Below are 14,874 nucleotides of genomic sequence, written 5' to 3'. Positions count from 1 at the left end.
GATTCAGATCAAGAAAACGCTAGATTCTCTGAAGAAACCTGCTATAGCCGCGGTTTTACTCGGTCTGCTTTTGTTCTATGATCCCAATTCTGCATTGGCTAGGTCTGGTGGCAGGATCGGTGGTAGCTCCTTCTCGTCGGGGTCTTCTTCCTCTACCTCTTCTTCTTCCTCTTCCTCTTTCATTTTCCTCTTCCTCCTGGGCTCTGTCATGGTCTAGTAACTCTTCCTACTTGGAGCCGTAGTGGTCTTATTCTGCTCTGGAAGATTCAACGTCTGAGATGTTAAATATCATGTTTCTATTTATGTTCGTTTTGGGCGTTTCGCTTTCTATATTCTCGTCAGGCTATTCAGAGGATGGCAGTACTAGCGTTCTTAAATTACAGGTGACCTGTTTATTTTTATTATTTTTGTAATCGGAGCTCCTAATAACCTGGAGCTTTTGGAACTCTAATTATTTTTTTCCACTGAAAAATCACGACTAAAATCACAGTAGGAGGATTCGAACCCCAACTCTTGCGCTTGAATCATAGAATCTCGGGATGAGTCTTCCAACCACTCGATCAGCAAGAATTGGTTATTTCTGTTTATTTAGAAAATTTCTGCAAAGTTCTTTCTGCTTCGGGAGGATTCGAATCCTAGCCTTAGTTCTTTCTGCTCGTTCGGATCTTATTTATGTTAGGAAAGTGTCTGAGAGGAATGCTTAGATGTCACTGTTCGGAAGACAGATGATTAGACTGCAACATAGAGTTTTTATGTACAATTTAAAGATGCATAAGTAGATCATTTAGCAACAGAAATTACGATTTTACTGTGGCTTTATTATATAATACAGTATGAAGGTTATTTATTTTATTTTTTTTTTCATTACCCCACTATTATATCACATGCGATAGGTTCGGTATGAATGATTTGAGAGGCTTTTTAATTATTCATACACATGTAATTATTGGAAAGCTATATAAGCTATAGTCATATGATTAGAACATGAGATTGGGAATTTGAAATTGTTTCATTTAAATTCGTGTATTTATATCCATTTCCTCTCAAGTTGGGTTGCTAGGTTCCGGGAGGATCCTACAAAAAGATTTCAACAGTCTTGGTAAAAGTGCAGATACATCGACAGTGGAGGGTCTGAGCTATGTTTTAAGCGGTAAGCTATGGAAAAAAGGTCGATTAGTACCTCAATCCACAAACCTCAATACTGTGGATTGGTACCTTTTAATACCCATACAATTTTGTTAGGTTAATCGGTACCCGAACTTCTTAAATTTGGTAAATCAATACCCTAATACTTTTTTGTGGCTAATTCATACATTGACTTTCCCTCCGTTAGTCAATCCTGTTAATTTGCAAGCGGAGTCCGAGTCGGATGCCATAGTGGATGCTGTGTTGGAACGAAATCAAATACGACATCATTTAGATTATAATGTGTGTGATTTTTTTGACAAAATGATGTCGTTTTGAATTTATTATACATTTAAAAAATAACTATACATATATCTTCTTTCGTCTTCTTCGTCCCTCTTCTTTATCGACTTGAAACACCAAATTGGGGAAGAAAATTGAAGATTTCAATTTTAATTTCACAATTTTCAGATTTTACTGTCAATATGAGTCAAGGTGTGCCTGTAGGACAGAAGGGTATCCGATGTAAGATTGTAACAATGACGCCGTCGTTTTGCTATAAATTTTTGCCCACAAATTATTACTTAAACAACATCGTATTTGATTGCCTTCCAACGGGCATCCACCGTGGCATCCGAATCAGACTCCGTTTGAAAATTAACGAGGTTGACTAACAGAGGGAAAATCAAGGTATGAATTGGCCACAAAAACATTGTTGGGGTATTGATTTACCAAGTTTAAGAAGTTCAGGTACTGATTAACCTATCAAAATAGTATGGGTACTAAATAGTACCAGTTTACAATGTTGAGGTACTAATTGGCCTTTTACCCGGTAAGCTATTCCTCGTTGTATCTCTCTTCTCTTTTGCACCATATATATGAACAATAATGAAGAGTTTTTATTTATGTTCGGGAAAACGACCTATTTCACCCTGAGAACTATTACATAGTAACTAATCCCCCCAGAGTTTGGACCTCATCGCATATCCCCCCAATACAAAGTTTGTAAACTTTTTTCACCCTATTTGCATTTTTCACAACGTATTTAACCGGTTTATAAAGTTTGAAATCTAAAATCATCCCAGACCGTGTTTGGTGTTGGTTTACTATTGACCAGGGAAAGGTTAACCACCTAACAAAACCCTTAAACTAGATTATGACCCGATTAGACACAATAAACCGCGATTTGACCCGATTAAGAAATTTAAACCCAAAATTGACCCGATTTCACTTCTAAATCGATTTACCCTTACCCAAAATCCCCAATTTCCTACGATGAACCCTAAATCGAATTTGAAAACGAGAGAATTTGCCAAGTGAGTGAGAGCTGCTTCGACGAAGCTTCATTGCTCTTTGCGGACGAAGGAGCTTCATTTCTGGACGACGAAGAAGCTTTATTCTGCGACGAGGAAGATTCACACATCGATTTCGACGAGGACGACGAGGAAGCTTCAAATCCATCCGACATCGAGTTATTTTATGAGGTATGTTCGTTTTACTGTTTTTTATACTTGAATCGAAGTTGTTAATGTTGAATTCTGTTGGAATTTGAGCTGCATTTGTTGGTATCAATGTCGTTTGTTGAGTGGGTTATAATCGAAGTTGTTATTGCTTTATAATGTAGATAGCAATGTCGATTGTTGAGTGGTATAGTGTACCTGCTTTTGAGGAAGAATTCCCGAGTTATGATTCTGATGGTGAAGACCGTAGAGAGCGTAACGACTACAACATAGAAGAAGCTTTAGCTAGTTTCGTTGATGGCCCTTCTGTAAGGCACAATGTATATCCAGATATACCCGATGATGAAGAAAATTCAGAACAAGAGCTTAATAAGAGGCGTTACAATATCAGAAGAGGTGATGGGACCTTGTTCTTGGGACAACTTTTCATCAGCGGCATAGCATTTAAGGAGGCTGTCCTCGACTACGCTTTGAAGACTGCCATGAATATCCAGCAGTGTAAGTATGACAAAACGAAGCTCACTTTCAAGTGTGGAGGTGAAGGATGTACATGGCGCATTTATTGTTCCGTTTCCGGGAAGACTGGTTTGTGGCAGGTTAAAACTTTTCAGTCGAAGCATACATGTGCTCCTAATGGGAAATGTGGGATGCTGAAGGTCCCTGTCATTTCTCATTTGTTCCTTGACAAAATCCGGGAAGAACCAGAGTATTACATGCCTATGAAGATTGAAGAGATGATCATGGAGAAATGGAAGATCTCGGTGTTATGGCCTCAATGTCAACATGCTAGAAACAAGGCATTGGCATGGATTGAGAGAGAGTATGCAGAGCAGTTTGCTCGTCTCCGTGATTATAAGGCCGAGATAGTGGATTCCAACCCCGGTTCTTCTGTGGAGATTGATTGTGTGATTAATGAGGAGGGTTTACATGTCTTCCAAAGATTCTATGTGTGTTTTAATAACCTGAGAAACTCTTGGAAACAACATTGTAGACCACTCATAGGAGTTGATGGTTGCTTCCTGAAATCGGTTCAGAAAGGTGAGCTCTTCGTTGCTAATGGTAGAGATGCAGATAACCGCATTTATCCAATTGCATGGGGTGTGGTGCAAAAAGAAAATACGAATAACTGGTTGTGGTTCTTTAACAAGATAAAGACCGATCTAGGACTTGGTGATGGAGATGGATATGTTTTGGTTTCAGATCGTCAAAAGGTAAATACATGGTTAATTGTGTTTTTTGTATCGTACTAAGATTAATATGTGTATTCTCTTATAACTTTGTAATGTTTGATGCAGGGATTGCTGAGTGCTGTATCGCAAGAGCTACCTAAAATTGAACACAGAATGTGTGCGAGACACATTTACATGAATCTGAAGAACCGGAATAAAAAGAAACCCGAGTTGAAAGGCTTGATTTGGAATCTAGCTTGGAGTTACAACGAACCTGAATTCAGAGAAAACTTGAGGAAGATAGAACTCTTTGACGACGTGTCTATGCTGATTTGATGAGAACAAAGCCGGAGACTTGGTGCAGGGCATTTTACAAGCTTGGACCATATTGTGAAGATGTTGAAAACAATTCCGTAGAATCGTTTAACAATTCTATAGGTACGAAACTATCTCTGTTTTTCTGTTAATGTTTATATTTGTGGGTTTTTTAATAGTTGTGTTTCATTGTTGTTTCAGGTAAAGCTAGAGATAAAGCTTTAGTGGCGATGCTAGAGACCATTGCGAAACTAGCAATGGTTCGTATAGCCAAGAGAAGTGCCAAAGCTATTAACCACCAAGGGATTTGTACTCCATATGTTAGTAAGTACCTAGCTGAGTTGCTTGAGGATGCTTCGAAATGCATTGTCCAACCCTCTACCAACATGCAATATTATTCAAGACTTCACGGGTGTGCTTATCGAGTTGACTTGACGGCGAGGACCTGTAGCTGCAGAAGATGGCAAATCACTGGGATCCCCTGTGAACATGCATACGGTGTGATGATCAAGAAGGGTATTGAAGCTCAGCATTACGTTTGCCATTGGTTTAGGACTGAGACGTGGAGAGATACTTACACAGATGGTGTTATTCCAGTTAGAGGTGCTCGTTTTTGGCCTGTTGGAGAAGAACCGTCCATTGTTCAACCTGTGGTGCCAGATATGCCTGGTCGGAATAAGGTTACTAAGGCGGATAAACAAAGAAAGAAAGGGCAGAATGAATCTCCGGTGAAGAAGAAAGACAAATTGCTGAAAAGAGTCATGCATTGTAAAGTTTGTGGAGCCGCTAATCACAATTCACGGTTTCATAAAAAGAAAACATTGGTTTGTTCTCTTCTTTGTGTTTTTTTGGATACTAATCTCTCATCTTCTCTATATACTAATGTCACTTTTTCTTTGATTTTACAGGCTTCTCAAGGTGAATCATCATCTCAGCCTGAATGTTCACAAGGAGTACTTACTCAGCTTGGGGAATGAAGATGTTTATGCGGTTGTGTTTTCTTTGCTTTTTGGACCTGTTTTGTGTGTGTTTTGGAACCTGTTATAAAACCTTCTTTCTTTGGCATCTATTTTCGGATCTGTTGTGGTCTGTGGCTATGCATGATGTCTAGGTTTATAAACAATTGAGGCTGTCTTAATGTTATGTCATATTCTGGTTATCTTATGATTATGTTTTTGTTTAGTCATTTAATGTAGTTTTAGGGATCATACGATCAACACAAGTTGAAAAAAAAAAGACAAACCAATACACCAAGTGACTCTAAAACAAATACCATTACCACATGAGAGACAAACCAACAAATAGCTTCAAACAAGTTTGCCAAATGAGCCTAAAACATAATACCAAAGACAATTACCAGAACTACAAAGACACAACTAATAAGCTTCACACAAGTTTGATACAACCAAGGATTATCACACCTCCAAAACACACAAGCAACAACAATTTCTTCATATCCGATTTGGCTTCAAGAATCCTTTCTTCTACCCGTTCAGCAATCTCTGACTCTAGCTTCAATTGTAACTTCTCATACATCTGCTTCTCAGCCTCCATACAATCTGTTGCACTTGCTTTAACATGGCCTTCAAGTCTATCTATTCTCAACTTTGATGCCTCAATTTCATTCAACAATGCTTCATCAACCCACTTGAAAGTGTGATTGTCATTGACAAGCTACAGCAATAATAAACAATGACAATCAATTAAGCTTCAAAATCGCATAATAGACAATGGCAAAAGAAATCAAAGCTAATTCACCTTTTGTTCAACGGCGAATGCACAACGGTAATATCTCCGATATGGGTTTGCGTCCGACTTAGAGATTCTGGCTACAATTCCTTCCCCACACGAACATCTCTTAGGCACCCCGACGTATCTTCTTCTTGCTCGACCAGCTGATGATGCACTCGCTCCAGATTCTTCGCTCATCATCACAATCTACAAAAAAACACCTATCAAATCGGTTTTCCTATGTAATCGACCTGAGAAAGTTCGAAATCATATAAGAACACCTGGAAATATAAGCGTTTTGGGGATTTGGGGATGAATTTGGGGATTTAGGGTTTGTCGATATCGATTTGGGAACTGGGAATATCGATTTGGTCGAGTTTTTTATAAATACGAATCGGATGTTAACTGGGTCGGGTCACAAGTTTGGTCGGGTTTTAAAATCATCCTGGTATCGACCAAATCTGGTATTCTATCTGGTTTACCTCACAAACCCTCGAATTCAACGGTTTTGGTTAAATACGTTGTGAAAAATGCAAATAGGGTGAAAAAAGTTTACAAACTTTGTATTGGGGGGATATGCGATGAGATCCAAACTCTGGGGGGATTAGTTACTATGTAATAATTCTCAGGGTGAAATAGGTCGTTTTCCTTTTATGTTTTTAGAATCAAGATGTTGCGTGTTTCATTTTCGCACCTTTTGACTGTATTACGTACGGCAGTATTTCATTTGTGTGGTTCGAACTCTAAGCTAATTAAATGGCTTTATTATAACATTTTGGATTTATATAAATTTTGGTGCTAGCAATATCTCGTGAAATTTTTTGATCCGACTTTCATTATGCTTAATTAATCTATGTAAAAGCTTAAGGTTTCAGTTACATGACATGCATAAAATACTTACCATTACTTGCATATATAGTACCAACAAAAATTATTTCAGGTTCAGTTTTGTGTTCTCATTTAAGGGAGTTCCGGAATTAAAGATCATTTGGTTCGTTGATGTTTCCCATTTTTAATATATAAACAATGTTGTAAATTTATTTTTGTCTTACAGAGGCAACAGTGGCTTTGCTGAGGCACCCGGCCTATTGCATCTCTTGTTATTCATCAGTAAGTCCACTGGTTATATCGTGCATGCTTTGTATATTCACTATCTTAGTAATTCTAGGATCATTTAGTGAACATGGACACCGAAACTAACCACTATGTTTTTATCATGTACTTTCAGGTGGATGTGAAACAGAATGAAGAAGAGGGTGAGAAAAAATTTAATCAACTCTCCATTGAAGAACGGGGAAAATTCGATGTGGAGACACTTGTTAACGTTAATAGCATAAAGAGACAAAGCTCAAAGAATCGGACATCTAACGGTTTTGCCAATAAATATATTGTGGTACATTTATCAAAACTCCCAGTTGATATTTTAGGAAGATAGGGGCCATAGGGTTAAGAAAGTTTAACCAGATTTAGAAAGATGTCCCCCAAAAGGAAAGTGAATGAATGATTTGCGAAAAGAACTCGCTTTTGGTTGAGGGTTGTGTTTATGTTTCCACGGACAGGTTAAATTAGGTTATTTTACTTTGAGTTTAATAATTATTTAACAGTAAGTGTTTTACATGGTTCAGGTAACGATCTTGGTGGCTGCAAAGGGCACAAAGACACTGCAAACAATAAACAGATTTGCGGATCTGAAGGAAGCTTTACGGAAGCTCGGGTCGATACCGAGAAACAAAATATTGGTAAAAGTTCTATATCTGTAAGTTCGCATAATCTTTGGGAACAGTTATTTCATACAAATGAAAAATCTGAAATGAAATGTTGCAGACAGTAGAAGTACTTAGAACACCACCGGATGACAATGAGGCGTTCACAGAAAGTCAGAAACAGAACTACTTGAAGATTACCCACATTTAAGGCCTTTCTAATTTATTTTTCTCTCATAATACCAAATACAGCAAATACAACCAATGACTACTTGTGCATGGTTAGATCTAGGGCTTAATAAGGTTTGATTCTTTTTTCATGAGAAATTAATCTTGTAAAGTATGGGTCTGTTTTAATTAAAGGGCCAAAACCTGATTTAATTAATAACACTTGATTTTGACCATATTTATAGATCATTTTCAGTATCTTATGCAGGTGTTTTCAATCACTTTTAAAGGTTTTATAAGTGTTTTCCATGTTTTGGAGTTTTTAAAAAAATTTCAGGTTTCTTAGGCAAAAACAATGCAAATTGGAGAAAAATCCACTTTTGGCCAATTTCGGACCGTCAGAAGTTTCACATCCGATGAAAATCTTTTAACCGTCTGATCAAGCTCAAATTTGGACACAAGATAGAGGACACAACCATATTTCTAATACAAGTGAAATAAAATCAATCTAACGGTTGGATCATATGTTATTTCCAATTTACTGAAGACATGTTCTGCAGTCTCGCGAAAGAAGCAAGAGAAGGAATGAAGTTTGGAGATTATAGACCAACCATCGCAGTCCAGGAGCTCGTGACCGCGGTGAATAATATCCTAACCACGCCTCAGAGCCTCCAGCCATGGTGGACCCAGATTTACCAGCCTTGGAGAGCCCAATTCTGCGAGAACCCCATAAACAGCCCATCAACCTGTTTTCAAGCCCAACTCATTCTCTTTGCAAAAGAAGCCCTAAGGACGATCAGAAACACTTGGAGACCTATAAATATGTATTTTAGAAGACCTAATTTCGGGTGTGCTCCTTTCCCCTTGATAGGGAGACACCAAACTTTTATTTCTTAGGTTTAGATTAAGGAGATAGAGATTCTTCTCTTGAACCTTTGCTGTTTCTTTTCATCTATCTATTCAGTTTATGCAATCTTTTTTAATTTACTGATTTTTATTTCAAAACCAATGATGATGTTGTCAAGCTCAGCCATGTCTGAGTAGTCACCTTGCTGGGTGAAGAGGGCCATCGAAAAGGGGCTTCATGACTGATGACATCTAGGCTTAGGCTTTTAGGTTAAAGGATTTCGATTTTAAATGATTCTCCCATTCATCCAAATCTCAATGCGGTAACACTGGAGTAGCTAACCAGTGTCCGATCCTAGGTTAAATCCGAGCGACGAGAGTGTTGTATCTGGGTTGCCTGAACTGGATCTTATGGACGTCACCGTCGTAGGAGACGAAAACTACCTACGGATGATACGTAAACCGAGATGGATTCCGAGTTACAATGCATGATCTTGTTATGGCATGAGAGCAAGAGTTAATTGCCAAGGATAAATGATTAGATGATTAGGGTGACGAGAGTTGGCTAATCTTACAAGTGTCTATCCTAGTTTCAGAATCATAGAAAATCCTTACCTAGATTCTTTGTGTCATAGATCATGAACCCTAATGCCCAGCACGTTTTTCATCCTTGTTTTGATCTATTTTTATTTCCTGTTTAGCTTCGTAGAAATTCTACACCAAAACCCCACAAAAACCCCCATTGGTCTTTGAGTTCGATTACTAATCCAGTTTGAAGTTTCTGCAGAAAAAACAACTCTCCCTGTGGATCGACACCCTAAGTACTACAACGCACGGCTGTGCACTTGCAGACACTAGGGTTTAAAAATTTAAAACTATTTTGCGACAGCAACCCTAGCTCGCATCAAGTTTTTGGCGCCGTTGCCAGGGAGAGATTCGCTCTTGCTTCTGCCAAACTTCATAGGTTAGTAAATCCGACTCTTATACACCTTTTTCTTTTAAAATTTTCGTTTTGTTTTTCTTTGTTTCAGGTTTCTGGAACATGTATTCACCTTGGGAGGAAGAAGAGATCATTGGGCGAGGGTGTTATTACCCGTGTGTTGCTCAATACTCTCATTCATACGCCTACAGTGAATCAGACGACATGGATTGGAACTCTCATCAGAACCATCACTACCTAGATGAAGTGTATTCGCCCATGGAAAGTCATCAACCATCTCACCTACATCAATTTCGTCCACAACAAAATCGGTTAAGTCCCAAGCTTAGTCGACTTGTTGCTGAGATGAATCGGCAAACTGATGAAGAGATAGACACTATGCTTCAAGAGTTGAATGAATTTGAATCTAGAGATGATCGATGTTGGATAGCATATGAATTAGATGGAGAAACCTCCTTCAAATTTGTTAAGAATACCATGTCCAATGAAAATCTCTTGGATCCTAATTCTCCCATCATCGAATCCATTGACCAAGGAGGAGAAGAACCTGTTTCTGTTCCCAGCAATGACCTCATCACTACCAAACCATTTGAGTGCCTCGAAGTAGATAAAGAGGATCACAATCTTCCTGTTCTTGACGAGCCTTCCTCTGCATCAACTCCTCACAACTTTGAGTGTGAGAAAAATCTCATGAAGGATGATACACTAATGGTGAAGTCTCTGATTGAATCTCCTGAAGAAGAGCAAGGAATAGAAGTTCATGAATCTCTTTGTGATATCAAATCTGATGTGATTCAAATACCAAAACTCTCTGAGGGAACAGGTATTTCGAAATTTCATTCATATGTGGTTATATTCATGTTGAAGATCTTTCTACTGCAGCTCTATTAGGTTTCACACCGAGTTTGCCTCTTCAAGTTGAAGATTGTCTTCTTCCTAATGATTTCCATGTTATGGAGATGAGAAAGGATGCAAAGAACTCTCTTTGCCTGACCATAAGCAGTGGAGAATAACCAGTTTTTGATCCTGGAAGAGCTACAAAGGTCCCTGAAAACGTCCTAGAAGAAGGTCCACCCTTCAAACTTCATCAAAACATCAACCAAAGAAGTTCAATGTGCAACAAGATTTCTTTTGATGCACACTTGATCTTTGCTCATATGGGACGTGATGGAGACTCAAATGGAGCCAAAGTGAAGCATAGATGGCCCTCAAGACTCTATTCTCAAGACTTGTCACAAGGAGAAAGCATTGAAGATTCATATCCCAAAGAAGTTCTAAGACTAATCTTTGATCCTGGAGGAGACAATTGCTTTGTAGGTATGTTTTCTTTTAGTTTTTCTTTCTTTTTTCCAATAATTTTTTCCAATAATTTTTTCCTTTTCTTAGTTTCAGGTTTTCACAAAAAAAAAACACAAAAAATGTGTTTACCGCGGCCGGGAGGACTTGACCCGCGGCCAGCCTCACCTGTAGACCCGTGGCCGACCCATCTTCCCACCCGCGGCCAGCCTCACCTTCACCTGACAATGCGTCTGAAAGATTCCCTGAGACGGAGGTCTTACACTTTGATTCAGACTTTGGTGTCTTCATTAAGTTTATAGAGGAGAAAGTAAATTTTATAGAACACTTATAATCAGGAGATTTGGAGAAGTGAGCTGAAAGTTATGACCGTTTGAAGATGGAGTTGTCTCGCAGCTAGACCAATCAGATGCACATCAAAGAACCGGCGAGACGGAAGCCTTTCTCTTCCCAGAATCAGTCGGACCCTTCATCAAAGTTGAAGCTGCTTGAGTCACCAGTCTCATGGAGTTGAAAAATCAGGTATTGGACCTCGGAGCAAAACGTTATGAAAGTTTTAGTGCAGTGGTTTGTACTGGTATCTCTTCAAGGAGATCCACAAAAACTAACAATGGCATCTCTTCTTGTCAAGAATTTCTTTCCATCATAACAACTCCATAACCATTTTACAATCCATCTGCATCCAGGTAAGTCCTTAAAAACTTTTAAAATATATTTTTTTTGTAGGAAAAACAACTTTTTAAAAGAAAAGGAGGATTTCAAAGATCAAAATATCTTTTTCATCATCTTCTCCAACAAGCTTAGAGATTTTGAGAAAATATCAGATTTCAAACTTGACATATCCATTTCAAATTTTTGATTCTGTCTCACTCATTTTCAAAGGAGATTCCAAATCATCATCACATCACACTTTCATCAAGGTATGGATCCAAATTTCTCACTTTTTCTTATGAACTCTAATATACGGTTTTCTTAGAATGAGTAGAAATTTACCTTAGGATGATTGGAAACTGTCTTTGAGCTCAAGACTATACTTCTAGGTAGTTTAATTGCATGATTTAACACCTAGACCCCATAGATTTGTGATTTTCAAAATCTGAGATTTGGACACTTGAGGAAATCGAAATTTGAAGAACTGTTTGATTCAGCTTAGCAAGTCTGGACTGTTTGGTCCTTGTTGATAGAAAACCAGATTATATTACATATAAGTGAGCATTAACATCATCTTGATTCACAAATCTCATGTGTTGGACATCAATATATCGAACTTCACCAGAAATTCAGATTTTGCAATGTTTGATACAATAACGGTCTGTTTGTCATTTGAATGTGTTTGAGATAGCTGTATGAACATCTTTTCTCATAAAAATTAATTCAAAATATTCTCTCTTGGTCTCGAGAATTCTGTTTTGCAGGTCATGGAACTTACCTGAGCACTTCGCATGAGCACTATGCTGAAGAAACTCATGCAAAGAACCACAAGTATGATGATGATTCCTCTGCCACAGAGACAGACAGGCGCCCATCCATCACCTCATCATACCCACGGTTTTACATCATTTTCTTTTCTTTTCTTTAGACTCTTTTGTTTTTATTTATCATCTTCTCACCAACTTTTTCACATTGGGGACAATGTGATTTAAGTCTGGGGGAGGATGTTCATCTTTTACTAATAAAATTTGGTTTGTTTCGGGTTTCTTTTTCATAAAAAGGTCTTTCAAAAAAAATTTTAAAAGGTTTCCAAAAGTTTTTCAAAAACAGAACACTGATTTCAAAACAGGAACACCAAAAACAAAATTGTGATGAATAAGACTCATGTGCTTCTAATGATAGTTTCTTTTTTTGGTTAATACTATACTAGGCGGTAGCTAGAGTACTTGCACTACGAACTCCCACCAGAGGGTTTCTATTCATGGAGATCTTTTCTTCCAGGATATACTAGCTCATTTCACTTGAACATAATCTTGACATCTAATTTTCTCATCATTGGTTTTAGCAGGCATCATGATATACATCTAGGACATCTTTACATCATTGTTACCTCTCTTTGTTGTCCTAGATGGCCAGTTCATCTTTAGCTGGTACTACACCCTTTACCCAAAACCATCATTTCAAACTTCATGCATTCTCTCTTTAGCTCTTTTGGCAGATATGTGCAAAAACGCCGGAGAGGGAGGAACAACATGGTTTTCAGTCACTCAAGAGAAAGACTGAAGGAATTTGGGAAAGTGTAGCTCAATGGTGCCTCAAAAAGCTCAATCATAAAGGTAAATTTCGTGCTCCCTAAGACTCTATGTCAAAAGGCTGTTTCTCCTTTCTAAAAAAAAAATCGAAAAAAGAGAAAAAGAATGAAAGGAAAGGAAACCAAAAGCCTAAAGAGTCTAGGATAGCCGAAATTATTTGAAGCAAAGTCTAGGGAGTCATGAGTAGAACCTAAAGAAAGGAGATCAAGAATCTTAAGGCAAGAAGAATGTGACTGGAAACTGTGGGGGCATCAACAGTTCCATCCTCTCTTATTGTTTTGCATAATGTCTTGTCTCTCCACAAAAAGGTAACCCTAAACACATCAAACCTCACCCCTAAAAGAGCCATTTTGAATACCTAGCCTTGATTGCTTTACTAAAATCCTTCTGATGAGAACCACTGGAACTTGTGAATGAATTTTAATAGGTAGTTGACTGGAAGATAGGTTTAAGTGTCTAGACTTTCACATGACGGATCAACGGACTAGTTATGCCTATATTTTGGTGAGAATTTTCTAGACTATACCTGATCTGAGCATAATGACTAACTTTGGTTTAAGAAGCATGGTCTCTGGGATTTTGTTAGTTCCTGCGATTTTCAAACCTCTTTTCCAGGTTCAGATCTTTTGTTTTGTTTGAGGACAAACAAATATTTAAGTATGGGGGAGTTGATAACACCTGATTTTGACCATATTTATGGATCACTTTCAGTATCTTATGCAGGTGTTTTCAATCATTTTTGAAGGTTTTATAAGTGTTTTCCATGTTTTGGAGTTTTAAAAGAATTTTCAGGTTTCTTAGGCAAAAACAATGCAAATTGGAGAAAAATCCACTTTTGGCCAATTTCGGACCGTCAGAACTTGCACATCCGATGAAGACCTTTTCACCGTCCGATCAAGCTCAAATTTAGACACAAGATAGAGGATACAACCATCTTTCGAATACAAGTAAAATAAAAGAACTCTAACGGTTGGATCATAAATTATTTTCAATTTACTGAAGACATGTTCTGCAGCCTCGCGAAAGAAGCAAGAGAAGGAATGATGTTTGGAGATCATATACCAACCATCGCGGTCCAGGAGCTCGTGACCGCGGTGAATAATATCCTAACCACGCCTCAGAGCCTCCAGCCATGGTGGACCCATATTTACCAGCCTTGGAGAGCCCAATTCTGCGAGAAGCCCATAAACAGTCTAACAGCCTTTTTTCAAGCCCAACTCATTCTCTCTGCAAAAGAAGCCCTAAGGACGACCAGAAACACTTGGAGACCTATAAATATGTATTTTAGAAGACCTAATTTCGGGTGTGCTCCTTTCCCCTTGATAGGGAGACACCAAACTTTTATTTCTTAAGTTTAGATTAGGGAGACACCAGGAGCTCCCCAGACACCGATTTCTACATCTGAAAATCGGCGGATTCCACTATGCCGAATCGATGCGTCTTGGATAGACCACGGACCGGTTAGTGGACTCGAGTGGACACTGGTGGATGGTGGAGGTACAGAACTGGTCGGTCAGCAGGGGTGTCGCAGAAGCCTCTCAGCACTTCATGCTGAGATGGATTGCCTCATATGGGCTATGACTGTTTTGAGAGATAGGCAGATCTCCTCGATTCACATTGAGACGGACTGTTTAGACCTGGTAACCATGTCTGAGACTCCGGAAGATTGGCCTTTGTTTGTGTCTGAGCTGAACAGCTTCGATATCCTCCGCAAGTGCTTCTCGGAATTTCGGCTTTCTCATATCCATAGGAATCAAAACATCCGGGCGGATAGTCTTGCAAAAGGAGCCCGCGTAAGAGGAGAAATTTTCACCCATATCGATCATACCGAGCCTGTCAATGGCGGTCCACGGACCTCCTCTACGATTGGCTAATAGT

At 38.6% G+C, this 14,874-nt stretch overlaps 1 pseudogene; it reads left to right on the top strand.

The window, feature by feature from the left end:
- The first annotated feature begins 290 nt into the window (after positions 1 to 290).
- Positions 291 to 7,725, top strand: LOC18010041 (annotated as a pseudogene).
- Positions 7,726 to 14,874: the final 7,149 nt, after the last annotated feature.

The sequence above is a fragment of the Eutrema salsugineum genome, unplaced genomic scaffold (genome assembly GCF_000478725.1).
Source record: "Eutrema salsugineum unplaced genomic scaffold, Eutsalg1_0 scaffold_8, whole genome shotgun sequence".
In the NCBI taxonomy this organism is placed as follows: Eukaryota; Viridiplantae; Streptophyta; class Magnoliopsida; order Brassicales; family Brassicaceae; genus Eutrema; species Eutrema salsugineum.
Note: the sequence above shows the minus strand (reverse complement) of the source record. Positions and strands in the feature narration are given on the sequence as shown.